The 23,545-nt window shown below is 37.6% G+C and overlaps 1 long non-coding RNA gene across 1 annotated transcript; it reads right to left on the bottom strand.

Moving 5' to 3' along the window:
• Window positions 1-1,706: 1,706 nt before the first annotated feature.
• Window positions 1,707-7,415, bottom strand: LOC103471536 (uncharacterized). The gene is made up of 3 exons (XR_534671.2): window positions 7,271-7,415; window positions 2,471-2,602; window positions 1,707-2,027 (listed from the first exon to the last, which is right to left on the bottom strand). It is a non-coding gene; the product is annotated as an uncharacterized LOC103471536 (long non-coding RNA).
• Window positions 7,416-23,545: the final 16,130 nt, after the last annotated feature.

Here is a 23,545-nt window from a genome sequence, read left to right as displayed (position 1 = left end):
TTATAATAATGAAAAAAGGTTGTGGAGTGTTACAATGAGCAGAATACACATTAATAAACTCCTATAAAAAATCCATCTGTATTGGGTGAGGTTCAATAAATAAGTAAAATACATTAACTGTTGCGGTTGTAATGTAAGAGAAATCTGAAAAATCTCAACATGTATGAAAAATGTGGCAGAGACAGAGGTCAGGGGTCGCGATTAAACAGCATCATCGCTGCGATAGAGAATAAGGAAACACAACAAAATGTGTAGCGGCCACATCAACTCTGTCGTTGTCAGTAAATTGGATGACAATCACTTTGACCTCTGTGATGACGACTGGGGCAGCATTGACACAATAAAAAATGAAACGCATTGTATCAATTTCCCGTTTCTCCCTCCTTGTGTTGGTGTGTCAAGAACCCTGAACAAAGTGTTTTTGGTTGGAGGAATCCTTCATCTTAAATGTTTTACAGCCGAGCTGGAACGCAGGAAGGAGACTTAGTAGATGTTGTTTAATATGTTCTTCTCAGTTTGTTGGAAAATCTATTTTAGGTGTTAAATTTTATGGGAACATGCAGCTTGTACAAACTCATGTTTCGGATCTTGAACAAGTTTGCTGTGAAACAGATTGATGCCTCACAAATGGTCATTATGTTCTTAATATCACAATTAGTCTAATTAGAGAAAAGAGAAAAATAGAAAATCTCATCCAATTTACTTGTAAAGTGCGGAGCCCCCGTGGGAACATGGGAAAATAGCTTTTCTTTTGCATTCCCTGGGAAAACGTTTGAGTTCCCTCGCAGTAATGTACTGATCAGTTCATGTGACATAATTGATTCCTGAAAGGTTTTCTTACGGTGGCCATCGTACTTTATGCTTTTATATAAGGTTTAAAGTTTTTTTTTCCATGTATGTTAATATCATGGGGTAATAAGTTTTGATTGTGTTTTTTTCATGTTGGTAGTCTGAATGTTTAATAAGGAGTCATTTTCATGTGCATCTCCATCTCAACCTGACAAAGTCATAAACATGCAGTGAATAAATCGATTTTCAATCAGTTTTTGCAGCAAAGAGTTAAGAATATGTAAACATGTTTTCACTGAGGCCCTTTAAATGTGTATTTGAAATTGACATTTGTAATTGTAAACCATTCTTTGTTCATATTCTATGAACATAGAAGGGTCTAATAGGTTGACTTCACGACAGACACATTCAGGTTCAATTTATTCTAAGAAAAGAGAAAATCAAGTTGGTGGTTAACGCCAGCCCAGCAGCTTCTGCCCTGGTACATTAAATAAAATACAATAAATGACCCTAAACAAACTGCAAAGCAATAACTCCCAATGTTAGCAGCAGCTAATATTTGCACAATTAAACATAGCTTAAAATGGGCAACATTAATAATGATAACATTCAAAAACATAGCAAATTTACTCATGAAACACAGTAGATTCTTAAATGTGTCTAAAATATGTGTTAAAATATAGTACTTGTACAGAAAGCACAGAGCTGATCCTAATACATATCAGCTACGGACGGCAACAAAAAATGGGGGAGGAGCCGTCAGTTACCGGTTGCTATGGTAACCACCAACTGCCAAGAGCAGCGCACCGGAACGTAAAACACCAATAAATGTCTGGAGAAACAACTTCTTCACTAAATTAAATAAATTCAATTCAAAGAATGAATAAACAAATTTTGACAAACTTCATATTTATAATATTGTTAAAATAAAATCCTGTTACATGTATACAAAATAGACCAGCAAATATTGCCGTGCTTCCTGCGAGGGAACGGAAAAAAAAGAAACATTTTCCTCATGCCCCTAGGGGGCTCCATAGTAAAGCAAATTTAAACACATACAGTTGACTAAACAGCAATTCACACAAAACAACAAACAACTCTCTCTTGAATGCCAGGGAAAAGTTAGGAGTCTTTAAAAGGTTTTAAGGGAGACAGGAATGAACCTTCATAACATGTGGATGCAACTAAAAGTCTAATCGCCTCTGAGCTTCATCTTCTGGAGCAGCTGGTCAGCTGACCTTAGAGAGACGAAGGAGACGACAGGTGAAGTTAGAGAAACATGGTGAAGCCATGAAGACATTTAAGATCAAGTCAATGTTTTATAAATCAATTCTGTAGCTCGACGAAATGTGATCCGAAGTTACAACCTTGAACACTAGTAGCTTTTTATGTAAACATTCACTGCAAATAACTTAAAACGACATATATTTAGACATCAAAATGAGAAATGTAGCTTTTTACTTTTTTTTTTTATATCTAAATGTTTCATTCCTTGTTTTAAAAAGCCTTGTAGCTGCAAATGATGAATGCATGCAGAGCTCAGGTGTGACAAAAAGAAAAGCTCTTAAAACTTCACATGGATTAAATGTTTCAGGGTTAATTTGTTTTTAAAACTCAAATAAATGTTTTACAGGAAGAAAAAACAAAAAATTACAAATCCTCAAGGTAAATGTTAGTTTACCTGCAGCAGTGATGTGAGAAAGCCTCTCAGTTCGGGGAAGCAGTTGTTGATGCTCTGCTTTAGTATTAGCTTTTCCTGTTCTTGGCGTTCTTGTGCGTCTTCGTATGATTTCACTGCAATTTCTTTTTCTTCCTTGAGCAGGAATAAAAAAAAAAAACACATATGAAGTATATCTTCTGCAGGCTGCTGCTGTTCGGTACCAGCTTTTCTGCTCAGAGCCAATCAGCAAGTATAGCTGGATGATTACTCATATCCACAGAAGTGTGGAATTGGACAAATTGGAGTGTCTTTTCACCCGGCTCAGAGCTTCTTAAAGTGTCAGGCTAAAATTGAACTACTTCAAGGCTAATTGTGTAACAACTCTGAGTGCCTGCACCCAAGAGTTATGCAGAAGATTGAATGTTACTATGGACAAAGATGTATAATGACAATCAGTTCTTGAGCCTTGAAAAAGTGACATAGAGCTGCTTTCGAATTTAAATCAAAGTGAGCTCTGTTAAAAAGGCAGCGGATGGGTCGTTTTCATAATGCCGGCAGAAAATTGCATCTGCAAAAATGTGTCTTAATCAATATGTGTTGATTATGAAACCAGAACTTTATTTTTCCAAATAACTGCTTCCTTTCGCATGAAAACAAATGCACAGAAGGATTTAAGATTTTAGCCTTGTTTAAGTTTCTGCCAGCTTTCCACATCAATAAAAACAACTGAGGACATGAAATATGAATTCCTGTCACAAAAAGTCAATTAGATGCAGATCTGGACTTTGACTGGGCCATTCTTACACATTCTTGGTGATGCATTATCTCTCCAGGCACTCTTAAAGGGCTGATATTATGTACTTTCTAGTACATAATGCTTTTGTTCGTTTAAGAAACAAGAAGCTACTCATCATCACATCAGTTGGGAATAAACAACTTGCTGTCAGCTGAAAGATAATCTGCCTTTTACTATCCTTTATTTAGCAGTTTAATAAATTAAATTCAGGTGCCAACTTATTTATTTATTTTGCCATGCATTGTATGAACACTTTGAATGTTATTGTTTTGCAGATGGTGGGTAAAAACACGATTCTTTTACTTGCAATCCATAGCCGCTGTGGTAAATCAATCCCATTAAACATATCAGGGGTGTCCAAAGTGTCCAAACTAATTGGATTAATTTTGTGTGGCATCCATTACAATAGGCTAAATACAGCAGAGGTTGTAAAAGAAAATTATTACGAAAAGCATTTTATAGACTTGAAAAATAGAAAATAATAAAATAAGTCCAAAAAGTTAAATAACTGTAAACATTAAAGAAAACTGTAAAATATTAAATGTTTTATTTAATTCTTGTGCAGGTAAAAGACAAAGAGCTCGTACTAGCTCCACTAGCTAGCAGAGCAGAGATTATGTTCAAGTCTATCAAGATTCAACACACAAGAAAAAAAGACAGACAAAAATTTCCCAGTCGGGAAATTCAGTCGGTTACAGTTTTATGTTTTCAGGCTTGATGTTTATTTTATGATTATTAATAAATGGCTGTTTGAACACAGCCGTGGTTAATCAGATAATTTAAGCGATTACTACTACTGATCTGTTGGAGTTAGTGTGTGGGTCAACTTATTTTTTTTACTGAACCGAAACACACCGAATTCTGCAACACATCTACATGTTAAGATTGCCAAAGTCAAGCTAGCATAACTGACCTTCTTTGCTATTCTTTTTAAATAAAACCTTTTACTGACCTATGAAATGTAATGTCCTCGAGACTCATTTTATAGCCGTTGTAGTTTTGTAAATTAATTGAAAACACTTTTTCTTTTATATGTCACGCCTAAATTTAAGATTTAGTGTGTTTTGTTGACAACTTGACAGTAAAACCAATGGTAGTCATCGCCTGAAAGGATTTTTTTTTTTTTTGCCCTCCAGCTGGAGGTCACGTTTCAACATGTTTATAAAACAATATATGCAGATTTTCTAAATTGATTCGCTACACCTGTATGATTCAGTTAATGTTTTAGTTTTCAACTATATATTAAATCATCATCTAAAAAAAATTACATTGTAGTTAATATGTTTTGCCTGAGTCATTTTTTTTTATCAGCATGTATGCCTTTATGAATCCAGCTCCTTAAAAAGGAGTCATATTCATTGACTGTCATTTCTATAGAGAGATATTATATTTGCCCTCTTTTCTTGGCCAATATATTATTAAAGCACGTCTCCCAGACGACTACTCCAGCCACATGGTTTCTATGGTTACCACCATTATACCGATGCCTTTTATGAGTTTCGTGGACATCACCTTCTAATTACTTCCAGAGAACAAATCCTCATTTCAAATAAATCCAGCTTTATTTTTTATCATTTTTGTCAGGAATTAAAAAGGTGAAAACTGTCCAACATGGGCAGCAGGTGTGTCAAAACCGCGTCGCTCCAGACACAAATCAGGAGTGACGCAGCTGGAAATAAACTTCACTGGATAATAAGTGCTGAGGTTTTAGTGAAGGGAGAAAAAAACAAAAAACAAAAAAACGGCCTTAGGCGTTAAATAAAGACTGGTAGGAATGATGCAGCGGACATGGTGTATGTGCTGTGGGGAAACCTTTTGAATGAAGGGCACGGTCTGCTCCACTTCAATTTATAGAGCTTCCTTTTTCCTATAAAACTAAGCTGCACTTTGGGGAAAATATTTCCTTATCCCCGTCACAGCCAGCACGACCCCCAAAACCCGAGAGGTGGTTGTGATTAATGTTACCTGCCCCTGCTCAATATTCAAGCTGCTTTTTTGCTTCTGGACATAATTGCTTTTACACAAAACATCATTCTTACAACACCTGAACAGATAATTGGGGTCCTGTATCTTTGGGTTACATTTGTTGTACCACCAATAATACCTATATTTCTGTTCTAAAAGATTTCCTCAATAGGTTTGGTGGTTTTGCAGGGTGGTTGTTGACAGTGCAGTGCAGACAAACACTTCACATTTGAACCGTCACCTACAAAAATCTCTTTTCTCCAAATGCTTTCAAACACTTCCCACTTTACTATAAAGAAATGTGAAAAAATCTGAACAACTATGTTAAAAAATCCAGGGATCTGTGAAGGAAAAATAATTTGGCTACGATAAAAAACAACCTCGCTTCAGCTAAATGTAAAAGCTGCAGAAACCTTGGCTATATAATTATGCAAACCTTGAAACAAATACTTTATTGAAGCAACTTTTGATTCAGTTCCAGCATTTAGTCTCTTAATATAAACACCTGAAATCAGCTATAGTTAATGTAATTAACCTAAAATACAGTTCAGCTGTTGGATTTCTTTTCACTGCAAAAACACAAAATCTAAGTATTTTTAGTTCCGTTTTTAGTGCAAATATCTGATTACACTCGGAATAAGTCAAAACTAACTTCTCTTCAGCAAGATATGGAAGCTTGTTTTAAGTAAATAATTCCTTAATATTGGTGAAAAAGTGCCTGTTCCTAGGCAGATAAATTACAAAACAGTTTCCCCATATTATAATTATTTACTTAAAACAAGCTTCTTTATCTTGCTGATAAGTTACTTTTAAATTACCGGTAGTTTTGTCTTAATTCAAGTTTACTAAGATATTTGAACTAGAAACCAGACAAACATATTCTAAGATTGTGGGTTTTGCAGTGTTGCATTTGTTAGTTAAAATCATATTTTGCGGAGGCGCCAACTCAAAAATCGTTTCTGAATCAAATCGAGACTAAAAAAAAATCAAGATTAGCATCTCTAGTTTTCACTAGCTATTGTTGAATTTAATTACCTTTAAATTAAGTACTGATTAATATTACTCTTAATGCTAAAAAAAATCAACAGAAATCGGACTTTGAGTCCTTAGTGGAAAGGTCCAGGATTTAATGGAAAGCGACAAGTTCATAACTTTAAAAAACATTATAGGAACTTAATCATTCTGAAACAATAAGCAGAACATTCAAAATGGGATTCTTTTTATCCTAAACACAGGATTTATTCACCATAACTCAAAAGTGTTGAGCTAACATCTAGACGTCTATCAGACATAAAACATGTAACACAAAACTACAGCCTGCCTAAGAAAATGTACATATGCACTTAGATTTTCTTGCATTTGCTGACAACAGACATTTCCGACACCGCCTGTGTAATTGCAGATGTATGGCATTTTCCTATCATGTGAAATTCCTTCACATGAAAAAAGAAAATGAAATGTCTCCAATCTCAGATGAGCCAGCTGTGTTGCTAACAATTTCCCTTATGAGTTGTGGTGCTCCACGCTCCTCTATTTAAATAACAGCAGAGGTCACAACTCTCTGTATTTTTATAGCGAGCAAAGACAGCCAATGTAATGGTTCACCTCCTCTGAGTATCAACCTGGCTGCCAACACCGAACTCCAAAGTTCCCCAGGAATCTGCTGACTCTGGTGAACTTTATAATAACTATTCTGTCTGACTTCTGAGAGAGCTGGACGGTCCCACTGGAAGAAGTTTGACTGGATCTTGACGGTGCCTAGAAATTGCCTCATGCACCCAAGGTCCGATCTGCTGTAATAACTCGTGTCATGACACTTGCACTTGGCTGCCAGTCTCTACATCAGAGCATATTTTCAGTTATAATTAATGTAGCAGCAATTTATCATATTGTTACACCCTGTGTTAGCTATGAAGTCACCTAGGATGCCAGATATAGATAGATATGTTTATGTTACATTTACTGAGATTCCCATTAACATCTGCAGCAGCTATTCTTCTTCCTTACTTAAAAAAAGACATTACATTTACAAAAAATCATATTACAGATAAAGTACTTACATGTTTTTGTACTACCGTTTGGGTTTCTACTGCTTCTAAAAACAGGACAAGCACTTACAAAATCCACCCAGAAGGTCTTTTGGTAATAAGTTAAGTTAAAATGTCCTGTATCAGAAACCTCCGAAATGTAACGCCACAAATCAGGAGACGCTGTCCCTCACCTAGCAACCTCTACGAAGCCCAGCCGTTACCTAGCAACCCCAGCACCTAGCAACCCAGAGGGACCTCTAGCATGTTTTATCGCTGCATGCGCTGGAAAAGACGAGCGTTTTGTTGTTGACTTCTCTTACAGAAACCATTTGCTGCTTTCTTGTTGGTTGTGCAGGAAACTCTACACATGATTTTCAAAGTTGTATGGTTTCATAATTGCTCATCTGTTTTTACGTGCCAGTATAACGTTGACTTGGGGGCGTGGCCAGCCAGCAACAGCTTATTTGGATTTAAAGTGACAGAGACCCCAAAACGACTCATTCTGAACAGACCAGACTAATTATCTAAGAATGAGTTTGTGACAGAAATGTAATAAACATGTTTACATGTATCCTAGCCTGTCCAAGGAAGCATAATGTGCCACCTTTAAAATAACACATTCAATTTTGAATCACTTTCAAAGAAAGTCTTATTCCCCATTCAACATAAAAAGCATATTTATTTAAAGTGTTCTCTACTTTGTCTTATATACAATTCTCTCAGATAGATGGATAGATGAAGTGAGAGCTAACTCCTCAGTGGACAATAAATAATATGTGCTGATAGGTTCAACCTGCTACCTGGATGTTTAAGGAGCCCGGCCCATCTGCATGCACAAGTGGACACTTATAACTGGCATATAATTATGGACCAAGGATATGGCAACCTTGCTTGGGAGTGAGCACGCTGAAATGATGCGAGACTTGTGAAAGTCAAACAGCTACTTACGAGCTTGAAGATGCATGCCAGCTGACATGAAAAATCTGGCTTGTTGGCCTGAGGGCAGCGGAGAATGTTGATATGGAAAGCTGGAGGCCGGTGATTGCTCCCCGAAGCACACGGCGCTCCGCATGACGAGCTCCCCCTGCATGACTCGGACATCAACAGTGACCTCTACACAATGGTCATACATTAGGACAGCCTCCCTGAGAACGAGAGGCAGGAGTGTGCGGGGAAAACGTGGGCGGAGGAAGAAGGAAGCTTAATGAGATCAGTCAGGAAAGTGGACATCTCTATGCCACATCCACCTCTGTACATCCAATAAATTTTCTGTAATTTGTTGGAGGTGTACCCACGAGAGGAAAAACTGAGCAAAGCGTAAAGGAGCTAATGATAGCACTTGTATGAATATATTTTTCCCCTCTCTGCTCAATACTTGCTAAAATTTTCATCATTATTTTGTTGGCCTGGGCATTAACATTTTTGCCTTGGAGAAAAACATGCAGGCTCGTGTTAAAGTTATCAGCAGGGCCGTGAATTCAATTTCAAACCTCCAGCCTGTTGAAATGTCAAATGCTTAATGAAACTTATCTGTATTCACTTCACGGCACTTTTTTTATGCTGGCTTGCTTCTATTTGCTTAATTTTCTGCAAAGCCTCGCCCAAATAACATATCATGTAACGATAATTTAGTTTATGTCTGTTGCATCACAGATAATGTCTGTTAATTTAAAAAGAAATGGGAACTGAAAGCCCTCACAGCCACTTGATCTCTGTTTGTGTGGTCGTTTCAACAGTTTCAAAAACTTCTGCCTCCCATGTTGGCCTCTATGAGGCAAACAGGAGAAGAGGTGAAACTAAGAGTCCAGAAAGTTCTCTGGATGAAAGAAACTGAACTTGTATTTTTATTTATTTGTGCATGTGTGATTGTTGTCATCTTTATCTAGTTTAAATAAGAAACGTTCTTAAAAAAAGGATGAAGTTTTAACTAGCTTCAGATGTATAGAGAGATACGTTTAAATCACAAAAACAAATATTTGACATTTGTTATTTAAAGAGGCATTATTATGTATTTTCCAGGCACAGATCACCATTTTATAGCACAATCAAATGACTATGTTATCCACAGAAATTTGATACGTTGGCTTTGGCATCCGTCTCTTTATAAGCAACACTTCAGGTATGGTTTTAAAAAGGAAGTTAAATATTATGCCTCAATTGTTGACTGTTTTATGGTTTTATATTTTAGTTTTTATGATGTAAAACACTTTGAACTGCATTCTTGCTGAAATGAGCTATACCAAAAAAATGATTGATTTTATAGTGCAATCAAGTGACAACTTAAGTTGCTATGAAAATGTTTTCTATCAAACGTGACTGAAAAGAAATTAAACTTTACAATTTGACACCTTGAAATTAGCCTCTGTCTCTTTAAGAAGGAACACGGGAGTGACATTATAACACGATATAAAGCTCAAAAAAGTTGATTTTGCGTAACAGCCTTTCTTTTTATAAAATATAGTTTAAATTTCCCCAACATTGAGGTAGTTGTGATCAAAGCGGGAAACTTCAAGTTTCTGTAATATTTTAAATTGGAAAATAATCGACCTCAGGAAATGAGGTAACCATCAGGGAAGTTACTATTTTCATTTGCTTTTTTGGATTTAATTGCTGAATTGGAACAAAGTTTGCACAAATCAGGTTATATGTGTTGAGTTCTTTGGGCTGTAAAACTATGATCTGCACCAAAACCAAATGCCAGAAAATGTATTTGGAGCAAGAAACGGCAACCAGTCTGTAAACAAAATTTCACTTCACATGTTATTTGTCAATTCTCTATTTATCTGATTCAAGGTTAGATTAAAATTGGGTGAGATTTCCAGCTTCCAGAGATTTACATGGCCCAATAAATTAAATCAGCTTATTTTTTGTCTTACATTCAAATTTCTCAAACTTTAAACATGATTTTAAAAAAAGCAAAAACAAACAAAATACGTAAGGCGACAGTTATTCCTTTTACAGCGCTGCAGACAAGCACACAATAAATGTGTTCTTAGTGCTCTGTTAAGTTCCTCTTGTTCATCGAGTCAAAGTTCGTTTTAGTTTGGCCTCATGGTTGTGAAGCGGCTCCTGACCGATTCTGAGGATGTTTTTCAGGTAGAAGTTTCAAAACATTGCCTGGGGCTTCCGCAGTTAAAGTTTGCCCTTTATTTCATCACTGCAGTGTGGTGTTACTGCACTGTCTGCCACTATCGAGAGCAAATCTAAACACAGGAGTAAGGCCATTTTGATGAAATAGTAATAAAAAACAGTGCATAAAAGGCTCAGGTAGCAAGAGTAATATGACTAAATCAACTCACAAATTCATCGTTCTCTGATCTGCTGATCGCTTCTGATCAGACTTCCGATCGCAGACTTTTTGGCACACAGAGCAGCAGGTATTGCAGTAAAATCTTAATTTATTAGATGAAGTTTCTCCTCCTTTTATGCTACTTCCAGCGTCTTCAGCCTCCCAAAAACATTATAACGGTAGTCACAATTTTCAGCTACAGTCTATGAACATAAATATGCGAAGAGCCGTTGTTCAATATAAAATGGATTTCAAAATATGTGTGATTTGAATCAATGAGGTGAATTATCCCTCTCTGGCAAATTAAAATGTAGTTGTGTCCTGTGAATGGCCTCATTTGATGAAAGGAAGAGAAAATTACTGCATTAAAATAATTTAAAGTCCTCCTTTGAATTAAGACTCTCAGAAAGTAGAAGTCCATTTGATTATACTGCGGCCTCAAAAACACTTTTCTGCAGAGGCAGTGTCATGATAATTAATCAGGACTGAATGGGTCTGTTTTGAAGCTTATGAGTGCTAATATGATGAGAGATCTTATATCTGTCTTCATGTAGCTTCAATTTATTGTACGAATAATGACGCAGAGATTGATCTGTAAGGGTTTTGTTTTTCTCACAAAGTATTTTTGCAAATTCAATGCCGTTTTCACGTTTTGTCACATTACTATCTCAACATTTTGCTTATTCTTCAGGGATTTTGTGCAGAACAACATATACTAACGTGCAATTGTGAAGCAATAAGAAAATGGCACGTCTTTTTTTTTTTTTTCATAAATAAAAATGTGAAAAATATTGTCAACCCCTCTCGGAGAAACAGCTATTTTCAAGACTTTCCACAGATTTTCTACTGGCTGTCGAGCTGGACTCAGATCTGTAGCAGCCTTACTTTTTCATCTCCTTACTGACTCTCAGTTCCTAGTAAAGCAAGGATACCCACAGCATGATGCTGACACCGCCATGTTTCACTGTGGGGATGGTGTGTTCATGGTCAGTGTTTGTTTTCTGCCACAGAAAATCAATTTGCTTTGGTCTCATTTGATCAAAGCATGTTTGTGATGCATTTCATTGTTTTTGAAGTTGTTTTCTGCACCATCTTGCACATATTTTGTTATCCAGTCATGTAACTGAAATTTTAAAGATGTTCATCAATAGTAATGTTCAAAGTTTAAAACGGACTGAGCAACAAAAACTTGATTTTTGAATTAAAACTGACTTTATGATGTTTTTTTTATTATTATTTTGATCCTCAACGATTAACTAATCATATAATCATACAATATTTTAATAGTAGAAGCAAATTTGTCTCATTGTTTGAAGAAAATTGATTAAAAAGAGCTTATACTCACTTTTGGTTTATTGAACGGAAAGCAAGTTGTGAATTTTTGGGATTCATTTTTATTAGGAAACAAGGAAAGAATGTGGGTCAGTTTTCTTTCCAAAATGTTTGCAACAACTTGTCAATTGCCTGTGATGGCTGGTAAAATGAGTACCTCACTGAAGTGCTGTCAGGGACCACACAGAATCATTCTGAGGGGCACAAATGGCCCCCGAGCCGCAGTTTGGATTCCCCTTCTTCAGATACTGTCAATATTGACTGTAGAAGCACATCAGCAATAAAGTTGCCATGGGAATGTGCATATTTCCACTGGTAGCTCATTATTGACAAATCTGGGCCTGGATTTTGTGCACTCTTTGTACATAGGTCCCAGATCACTATATAAAAAACCCTATCATTGAAATAGTGTGGGGGCTTTCGGTCCGGACAGTAAAATATCAAATATTTTCACTGGCATTGCCTGATGTTTAAAAGTAGCACAAAGTCTAAAACCACAAAAAGTTAAATATGCTATTAAAATGAGTCAGCAATGAAATGACACCTGGGGTTATGGTTTCAGTTATGTTTAAAAATTCATATCAATGAAGCTTTTTAAAAGTCAATTCTACGAAAATCTGTCTTTATCAACTCATTCAGTTAAGGGTAGAGGAACCGTTTCAGCAGAAGTCCTTATAAATTACAAGATAGCCCAGCGAGCTTTCCATTAAAATCAGTGTTCTGCTTTTAAAATGAAGCCATGTTTTGAGATAAAAACTAATAATTACAGAGCCTGATGGATAAAATAAAGATTTTAAAACCAACTTTAGAGTTTTTACCCATATCTCCAGGGTGACACTTAATGGAAACAAACCTTTAGTTTCTCCGTAACAAGTACACACACAAAAAACACATAGGTTAGGGTAAAAGAACACGCTCTTACAACGTCTTGCATACTTCTGCCTGGAAACTGTCAGTATTTTTCCCGTCTTGATTGGTGGAAAGATCAACGTTTACTCTGCCGAGACACTTCGAGTCAGCAGTAGTTGTCATGCCAGGCCACTAGATGGCGCTGCGATTTTAGCATACAGTCGAACACTCGTGCGCTTCTGACGATTAGCTTCCAACGCTCTAGCTTCCTAGCTTCCACCTTCTTGTAACAGTAACCCGTCTCTGCCTCACATGAACGAAGTGCTCATGTAACTAGAGTTGCCAGTTCTAATCTTTCAGACTCTATATTTAAATAGACAGACATCTATAGGTATATATAAATCTATAGTTATAGATACAGACAGACTCAAAACAAAAGAATTGTTGGATACTCACTCTTTGGAGGAGTGGTCTCCTCCTCTTCCTCAAAGAGGTCTTGGATTATGTCTTCGTCTCTGGTGAAGGCATCTATAATGTGTGAACAGAATTCACGGGAAGCAATGAAAGCTTTGCGGAGAGCATCACATGCCTGTGCTTGACATACAACGACCTGGTTTGAAAGGTTTGAAATATAGTTTTATATTTGCTGACCCCGTCCAACGTTGTAACTCTCAGCTGTAGCTTGATGGTCCTTGTGGTCTCCAACTTTTACATTTCCTTCACCGGAGGGTGGAATTATCTCCACAGCATCATTTGTTGGCACACCGCGATTTGGTCCGTCACTGTACTTTACTATACTTTTGTGAACCCAGACAGTGTGGCTGTGAGCTTCTGGGCCTCACTGTCCCGAAGTCTGGCAGTGGGAGTAAAGGCATACTGCCATACCGGAATTCGTTATATTACGTTTGTGTGGAAGATGACTTCACTGCATTTGGTAAATTTCGTGATCCTAAAAGGTCTACGCCAGACAACGGCACTCCTGTGTAAAATCTTCTGGTTTAGTGCACCAGCCCCATTGTGGAGCTGTTACGGTGGGAGGTAAGTAATCCAGATTTCTCCAGATCCCCATTATCCCTGAAGGTCTCTACCTCATAGCTGAGATTCAGTTTGGGTTGATTGCGATTATGGACTCCCAGTCCAGCTCCAATCCAGTTTGTAGCTCCGAATAACAAACTCATTCTGTGAGACGTTTACTGGCTTACCTTCTCCTAAAAAATATTTTTAAATATCCAATAAAAGATGTACCAGAGGCTCTCACTTGGAGAAGGAAGTTGAATAAAAATAACAGATCTTCGGTATACAACTGCCTCTGCGCCATAGGACGGTTTACTTCTCTGGCCACGTTACTGCGTATGCTGCGTAGCCCCAAGGCAGCTGATGTCAACAAGGTGAATCCCAGAGCGTATCGCGTGACAGGCTGAAGCTCGAACGCCATGTCACGTGAGTTTTATCTGCAGATATGGGCCCTCCAACTACAGACGTATTTACGTTTTTTTCATGTCCCAACACATATATTTCTTATCATAAATTGTGTTAAGTTGAACAGGCACAACGCAGCACAATGTTATCCGCCATTGAATACCTGTCAGGACGTGGATTTGTGAATACGGGGAACGTCGCCGTCCGCTGCAACTGTCAGAGCGAAGGAAGGGGTTGGCGGGAAGGGTAAAACTCCCGCCAGAGTGGGGGATATTTAAGGGAATATAATAATATGAGAGCACGGTGAGACAGAGGGGCAAAAATTGGTAGTTTCCCAGCCAAAGCGAGAAACTTGACAGGTATGAATCATTGGTATTTTTTTTCATCTGCCCACAGATGCATAGAATAAACCCTGTTAGACCTGCGTCCTGCGCATGTGCGTTACAGAAAAGTTTTACTCTCTGATTTCAAGATGTGCCTGAGACTCTGATCACTCGTGTAAACAAGCAACAGAAACCTTATGGTTCAACTGAAAAGCGGCTAAGAAAGCTTTATAGCAACATAAGTTAAAAAATTTTAATCCCGACATTTTTATCTGCTACAATTTTTTAGGCACAAATTTACTTTGCAATACTATTAATGCTCAGCGTTTGGGAAGACATGGTGCCGTGTTTATCCCAGTGGCTATGTGGGGGCTGAAAAAGCATGACAACAGCAAGTCTCTAAATCCGCTTTTCATTTAATGGCCACTCCAGCAGTAATACAACCCCTCACAGACCCCATTGTTAAAATTTCTCAGAAATAAATGTGTAAGGAGAAATAAACAAGTATGTCATAGGGGAAAACACAGAGAGAGGGTGAATATCTCAACTGATTTCCATTTCCATGGGTTCAAATATTGTTTTCATGTCATATTCTGAGTCTCTAAAAGTAAGCGGAAATTATAAATTCATCAGCAAATGACAGTAAGCAGAAAATGTAGGTGAGAGCAGGGTCAAAACACGGTCTTACACAAGATTATTCCACATTATTCCTTCTCTGGGGCAAGCATCTCTTGTTTGCTTTTTCTACTCACTAAAATGTGAATTTGTTTAAGCAAAATTATTTACCATAATTAGAATAACAGATCCACATTACCAAAAAAAAATCCTGCATTTTACTTATAACGCTGCAATAAAAGATATAAACCTCCATAAAGCATGACCTTCCATGAGGTGATGTTTTCCCATCTTGAACATGTGTGGGTGAAAGAGTCAAAGTGAGTTGCTCCTGAGAAAAGAGCAGGCTGTTATTTAAAATGCTACAGGAAGTAGTTTTACTGTTTCCTTTGCCATTTGCTCAAAGATAGGAAACATGGCTTCAACCATTATGAAAGGAATAGCCATTGTTTTGTCCCTTAATGAATTCCATCACACATTACTGAAATTATCTACTGAAGTTTCTTCAAATCACTGTGATTGCACATTTTAGATTAACAAGTCATTGTGTTCCCCTCCTTCCACCCATACCCCCAAACCGCTTCCATGACCCCACAAGGATAAATGGGTTATTGATAATGAGCGTAAAGCTGAAGGTCATTGTATTTTTGTTGTTGTTGTTCCTGTGCAGCAAGTGCAACAGAATGAGTGGTCATATATTTGTGGCAGGATTCAAATGTCCCTAGATACGATTAAAGTGATCTATTATGCAAAATGGACATTTTACACTCCCAGTTGGGTCTCAACTGCTTCCATGTGCTAAAGAGTGGCAAAAAGTTCATGTTTTGTGGTGTCTGGAAAATGAGAAGTTTCCAAATTCTCCACATTCCAAAGATACAATGCACCAGGGCTGGGCTCGGCTAGAAACATCAGCCGAGCTCAGCACTGTTACCCAAGTGGAGCTCCTCCTGCAGCTGCATAATGGCTGCTGGAAACATCAAGTGTTTCGCTGCATTACTGTTGGTTGTGCAGGAGGGTCTACTAATGGTTTTCAAAGATTGCGATTGTAAAGTTGCACATCTGTTTGCAGCCATTTTCACGTTTTGAGTTGGCGGGCATGGCTAGCAGCAGCTTATTTTAATTTAAAGAGACAAGGCGCTCTAAAACAGCTCATTCTGAAATGACTTCAGCGTAGGCAGAACCGAGCAGACTGAAATCTCATTATCTAAGAATGACTCTGCAAAAATGTTTTGTATAGCGTATATATAGGCCCAACCTGTTCAAGGAAGCATAATGGGTCACCTTTAAAATGTGACATTTACTGTACATACACAGCATAAACAGATAGTTATCCTTTTATCTACTGGTGTAACTGAGGCAGGATTTTCAGATCTGAATGCAAATTCAGGGCTTTGCGGTGCCCAATCCACAACATTGACTTTGTTGACCTTTGGCCACTTTGCAACTATTTTAGTGTTGTGCTTGGGGTCATTGTCCCTTTGGAAGATCCATTTGTGCCCTGGGTCTTATGAGCTGGACTGAGTGTGTCTGTCCTTGTGCTCCTCCTCTGTGCTGATGTGAACCCAGAGCGCCGAGTACTTAAGGCTGGCTCTTTCCTCCTTCCAGGTCGCTCTGTTTATCTTTATTTTCGAATCCCAACACTCACAAATGCATACCTATATCACATCCAAGCATTTGCATTACGCCACTGATTCCAACACTTAAGATTCCATTGTAGGTTTTTTTCTTACTTATATACTTTATCTTTCATAAATGTGCCTTTTGTGCACCTTTACCCGTCCTGTTTTTGCTTTGGCACTGAGCCAGTCATAATAGACAAAATGTCCTTACCTTGTGACTCCATCCGTTTTGTGAAGTGCACCAGTCCCCTTCTGCAGCAAAACTCCCACGCAGGAGCAACATGTGTGGGTGTTTTCACAGTTGGGATGGTTTTCTCAGGGTTGTAAGCTTCTTCTTTATTCATTCAAATGATCATCATGGCCAGATATTTCTTTTTTAGTTTTATCAAACAACAGGACATGCCTCCAAAAATGTAGCTTTTTATCCTTGAGTGAATTTGCAAACTTTGACCTGTCTTTAATTTTATTTTTGGAGTAATGGGTTCATCACGTAGAGACCTTTCAGCCAGGACTCATTTTAGTGTTGAATTTTTTGTTGTCTGTCATTTTGACTGTCTGGCCAGTCAGTCAAAATGACTGACTGTTTCAGATCCTAGCTAATCTAAAACAGTAAATGTTTAGTCTGAATATAATGTGGGACTATGTAAAAAAAGGTTTTATTTTTTACAGAGATCTTCAACTCCAGTCCTTAAGGGCTGGTGTCCTGCTACTTTTGGATGTTTCCTCGGTCCGACACACCTGGATCAATCAAGCTCTCCAGAGTCCTGCTAATGACCTCATTATTTAACTCAGGTATGTTGAAGCAGAGCCACAAATAAAAGTTGTAAGAGTCATTTCTGCCTGGACTTGAACTGGACTTGGGTGACCTATAGTGTCCATTTTTCCTGACCCCACTTGGGACAAGGGTGTACAGAAAATGGATGAATGGATAGTGCCCATTTTCCCCATTTATCCATAAAGATGTCTTCTTTTAGTCTAAGAATGAAGGTAACTTTTTTCCCTTAACAATATTCAACTACTGTTGTATCGATGGAGCAGATCTCAGACACCAGTTCCTTGTTATGGCTTTTTTGCAAGCAGTTAAGAGAATCTCAATCAAATACACATCTTCTTCCTGTAGGTATTTTTCATATTTACAAGATACATTGTCTTACAATCTTTTGGTATTGGTTACCCACACATTCTGTCATTCCTCCAAAAATAAAAAACGTCTAATTTTTGACACTCCCAGGATGTAATCCTTCTATGTTTGTCTCAAGTCCATTAGGTTGACTTCAGGACAGACACATTCAGGTTCACTGTATTTATTCTTACAAAAGAGAAAATCAAGTTGGTGATTAACTTCACCAACTTGAAGCCCAGCAGCTTGTGCCCCTATACATTAAATAAAATACAATAAATGACCCTAAACAAACTACTAAGCAATATCTCCCAATGAGCAGTTGACAGCAGTTAATAGTAGTTAGCGGTTAGCAGCAGGTAACATTTGTGAAATTATGTAAAATGGGCAACATTAATAATAATTAAATAACGCATACAAAACATAGCAAAGTTACTCATGAAACACTGTATATTATTAAATTTGACTAAAATGTATGTTAAAATATAGTACTTGTAAAGAAAACACAGAGCTGACTAATACAAACCACAATTACTGACGGCATCAGAAAAAGGCGGAGGAGATGTCAGTTACCGGTTGCTACGGTAACCACCAACTGCCAAGAGCAGCGTAACGGACAGTAAAACACCAATAAATGTCCAAAGAAACAACTTCCTCACCAAACAAAGTAAATTCAAAGCATTAATAAACAAATTTGGCCAAACTTCACATCTATAATATTGTTAAAATAAAGCCCTGCTGCATAATGTGTATGATTTGCTTCTATATTTCCACACGTTCTCCAGCATGGGAGGTGATTCCCAGTTTGCCTTCTCTTTATTTTTGGTGCAATGAAAAAAATCTAGACTTTTTCACCCAAACTCTCTTTCTTTCCTTTCTCTAGTTTAGAGAAAAAAAGGAAGTACAATTTTTGACCCCTACCTGCGGCAGGTCGTTGGCTAAAACTCTCCGCGCTGTGTGCTAGGAAGGATCGGAGCACGAACGCCCAGAGAAGCCCTGCAGGTCATTTGGCTCTCATCAGGCTGCTTGTATGCTTTTTGCTTTCTCTTAAGTGAGTTATATTTTCTCTCTTTTCTCCCTTCTACTTTTTAGAAGTGTCTTTTTACAGCTCCTTTCAGCTAACTGGAGCATTCTTCAAAGTGTTGCGATGGTGGTGATTTTGGTCATTTTCTTGTTTTTTATGAGTACCCATTTCATTTTGTGGCTTGCGACAATCTGAGTGGGATCCGGCTCGAACATTTAGTGTATTCAGAAGCTTGAATTGTCAAATTTATCTGGGAGGAAACGTACATCCAGTTCTTCTATTTTCCATCCATTGAAGTGCAGAACAGCAACTCCTAAATACGGTAACTCTGTTTCAGAATGGTAGATATTACAGTTTTTAAATCTACCATCTACCTAAACACGCTTTCACACAAACAGCAGTATGCTGGAAGCTTTTGTAGGAGCTGTTGTTGAGAATGCAAATAGATACAAATTTGCTTGAAATTTTATGTAGAGATTATAGTGGGAAGCTTTTTACAGAGACCCACAGAAATCAGTACATAAATATGAAGTGAAAGGGTTTTGCAGAGATGCAGAAACTTTAAATGTGAAGCATTTTCACTGATTCTCAGTTGGACTTACGCCTCGAATTCAACTGCATCTTTCAAACATTTTCTTTTCGCTATATAAGTTCAGTCCGTTTATCATTTTCCATCTCTGCTTTCCCTCAGCATTATGCTGCCCTCACCATGCTTCACACTGCAGCGATGAGTGTGAAGCACTCATCGATGCACTGGTTCTGAACTGGTGAGGCACTGGTTTTTCTGGAGTTTTATTTGCTAACCCAGAATCCAAAATAGAAGCTTACATTTCAATTTAGACCTTAATTGAAACAACTGAAAACAGAAACATGAAATCCTGAAGTAACTGAGAAGATGCTTAGTAATATTATTTAATTTTAAGAATTCATTGGTATTTTATCAGTTTGTGATCAGGTTTTATCAACACATTCTGAGCATCCGTGATCTTGATTTGGCCCAAAGCAAAAGTGAGTTTAACTCCCCTGCTGTAGATTTTAATTAGTGGTATAGAGATTGAAAATAAATGTTTTCAAAATGTTTATTTGTGAAGAATTTTTAAATCCCTGTTTTTTTCTTCTTCTTCTTCTTCTTCCACTTAAAATTATGCTTCACTTACTGCTCTTTGAAAAGTTCAAGGGACATCAATACATTAGTAAGACGCTGTAGCTACAGATCTTTTCTTCTCCTTTCTTTCCATCTCAGTTGTATAATATTCTCCATTTGCTTGTTGCTGTCGATCCCACAAGGTAATTTACATAGTTATATGACGTGATGTTTTGCATCCTTGGCGCTTTGCAGAGGCCACTCTATTATTTCTCGTTGAAAAAGCGCATTACCTTTGAAGCAAATGATTCTGAAAACGAAAACAGAGCAAAGCCTCAGAGTTGTACTGTTTTTTTTATATGAGGCGTCACAGATCAGGGTCGAATTGAACAAACACAACTAATAAAACGAAAGAAATGCAATAAAGTAGGCATTTAATTTATTACACGAGCTCTTTGTGTCGCTGCAGGTCATCTCAATAATTTCTTCTGCACTGCCAAGCTGACATCCATCGCTAACTCCCGACTCCCGGTGTGTCTGCTTTGTGCCGTTTCTTCCGACGCGGAGGATGGATAAGACGACGTTTAAGTTAAGTTATGCTCAACGTGTAGCTGTTTGTTCCTGTCATGTGTTTACCCTTGAATCCTGCAGAATCAAAAGACACATCTTCATTACACAGCCAACACTGTTAATCCGTCGCCGCCGCTGTTTACCGTTCTGCCTTGTCGCTGCTTGCATCACTCCACCTCAAGAGACGCCTTTCAACATTCAACTTTGACTTCACTCGTTAAAGGCAGGCCGAGTTGAAGGGCTTGTCACTTTAGGATTTCACTTTGTTCTTCTGATCCTGTGTTTTTCTTATTTATTTATTTCTTAAGCTGTCATTTACCGTCTGCTTTGTTTTGAAGGCACACCAAAGACAGAGCGTTTAAAAGTATACCATGCGGTCTCTACTTCTTCTTCTGCAGAGTTTTGACGTACATTAAAGAATCAAACGGATAATTACCTGCAGCTGGTTGCCTGTTTTATTTTAATATGCAGTCATTTTCCCTGGGTGCCTGGTAATGTGTGCTTAACTGCACAAAACAGAGAACCTTTTGGAGATTCTGGAGGTTAATTCTCATAATAGTCCGGTTTTCAATAGGACCTCTGCAGTTCCCCACAGCGAACGGTTGCTTAGGAACCACTTCGGTCTTTCCATGGAGCCGCTTTTCGCAAACGCTGCAGGGTTTAATGTTCGGCTCACCTTTTCCAGCTGTAATGTTGGTTTTCAGAGGATTATTTGCATCTTTTAGTTAAAACTTGTTTACTTGAATGGGTCCTCTGACAGGAATTACACTTTTATTCATCGAAAGCTTTGTTATAATCTGATTAAATTCCTTTTGCATTCACTCTGTGTTTGTTAGAGACAAGTGGCAGCACCCCTGCCTTCGTTCCACTGAATCGCTGCGTTAGATGCAGGATAAATCACATGATTACAGCTATTACTGCTCTGCACTGCAGAGGATAACGGTCTGATAAACGATGTGCATGTCTGCTGTCAAAGCCCAACAGGTGTGAAGGAGAAACCAGAGCAAACGACCATCATTTAATCCTCAGAGCCCGAGAACTCACTTTCACACCTTGTACCAGCTGCGTCGCTTCAGTTAATGCTTCTCACATTATTTCAATCAATAAACTGTGTGAGAAATTTCTTTAAAAGATAGTTGCATTTTCATCCAGGCCGACAAGCATCGAACTATTTCACATATCTCTAAATCAGGAGTTTTAAGTAAGAAAGGTTGTAACAGTAAAATACCAACACATTTAGGGATTTTAGACAAAACAGGGTGAGACGGAAAGTCGGCAAGAAATCTGAACATAATGAGATATAAAACTTGTTTCGTTATAACGAGAAAGTTTTTCCTTTTAAAAAGATGATGCAACTCAATATATATCCAAACTCTGGCAGATAAACGTTTGCATAAATGTACATTTATAAAATTCACAGAATCAAAAACAAAAAAAAGTTAAAACACCAAATAAAAATTTGCCGTGAATCAACATTTCAGACACGGCGTCTAATCCACCCTATAAAGCCGTTAAGAAACACACACTGCTTGTCAAACTAACAGTAATTAAAAGTTGAAAGAACGGAGACACTGAACGTCCACAGGTTGGAAACTTTGATAAAGTAGCTTTCAAAGTCTCGTCCATTCAGGCTACACAATGCCTCAAGGTAGGACAGATTGATGGGTAGCGTATTTCAATAAACACCTGCTCTTTGGAAAGTTATGGTCTGGAAACTAAAGGCAGTCCTTCATTACTGTTGATAAAGTACCACTCTTCTGACAGTAAATAGGTCATATAAATCATATTATTAAAGTCAGCAAGGTTTATTCCTTACATTGCTTTAGTTTTCCATCACCCTAAGCATCTGTTAACATATTCCTTATGAAATTATCTTTTTTTTAGCTGACATCGGTTTGTCAGCTAAGAAAAACGAGTTATTAACCTTTTACATTGACTTATATTTCATAACTTTAGTTTTTGTAATTGTTTTTAGTTTAAAATGTTGCATTATATCTGTAATAACATTTTGTTAGCACCAGAAACCTATTAACTACTGTTATAAATATCTGGGCAATAAAAATGTTTATAGCTACATAATTTATTACTTCAAACACACCTACATGCACATTAATGTGCCCAGCGGAAGCTGACATGATGCATTTTTTCATATTTCCATTTTTGGTGGTTCAGCCAATCAGCAGTGGGGAAAATGAGTGGCGCTCCTTGATTGGCTGCTTTGAACATGCCAGCCAATAGCATGTTAAGTAGCATTGGCCCAGGGTATTTTAGCCTCCTAAGGTTAATTTTCTTTTGAATATTTTTCCACAAAAGAAATCCATTAAAAAGGAAGCTTACTGTGACTAATAAAGAGTTGCATTTGTCTGAAAAACAACTGATAATAGTTCCACTGTATTCATACACTGTCTCATATAAACAGTAGAGGTTAACCTCACCAGATAGCTTCATAATATATAAGCTTGTCTTTCACAAAAAAATGTTGTACAGTCTTATTATCTCAAGCTCTCGTGCCTTAAGTGGCGTTTAAAGTGGATAACTTGGATACTGTTTACTTCTCTGTCCCCACTGAATGCTCTATAATGAAGCAAACTTTTCTCCAGGATTTATTTGAACTGTTGAACAATTAGTGCCCTCAGTAAATTCATTCCATTAATGAATTTCAGCTCTTATTTGTTTAAAAGGGGAAATGACTTTTGGATTTCTCAGAGGAAATTATTGTGTGCAGCCATTAAGCTAAATTACAAAAAGAAATCTCTTATCATAAGAGGAACACTTTAGGACAACAAATTGACATTTAAATGATTGCTGGCTGTTCCAGAGAATCAAATATTGACTCTCCTCTTTGATAACTATCATGTTGCTTGAACGCTTTGCATATGTCAGGCGTTTTAATCTGTTTATGAACAACTTTCCTCCCACCTACTGTTCAAAGTGGAGTATCGTCTCATGTCACTATGACTTAAGGAACAAACACGGATTTAAAAGGGGTCCAAGTCATTACCTAATATTCTTTATTAGACAGTAAATCACCACAGATGTAATCCCAGACAAACATTGCATT

The sequence above is a fragment of the Poecilia reticulata genome, linkage group LG10 (assembly GCF_000633615.1).
Source record: "Poecilia reticulata strain Guanapo linkage group LG10, Guppy_female_1.0+MT, whole genome shotgun sequence".
Lineage (NCBI taxonomy): Eukaryota > Metazoa > Chordata > Actinopteri > Cyprinodontiformes > Poeciliidae > Poecilia > Poecilia reticulata.
Note: the sequence above shows the minus strand (reverse complement) of the source record. Positions and strands in the feature narration are given on the sequence as shown.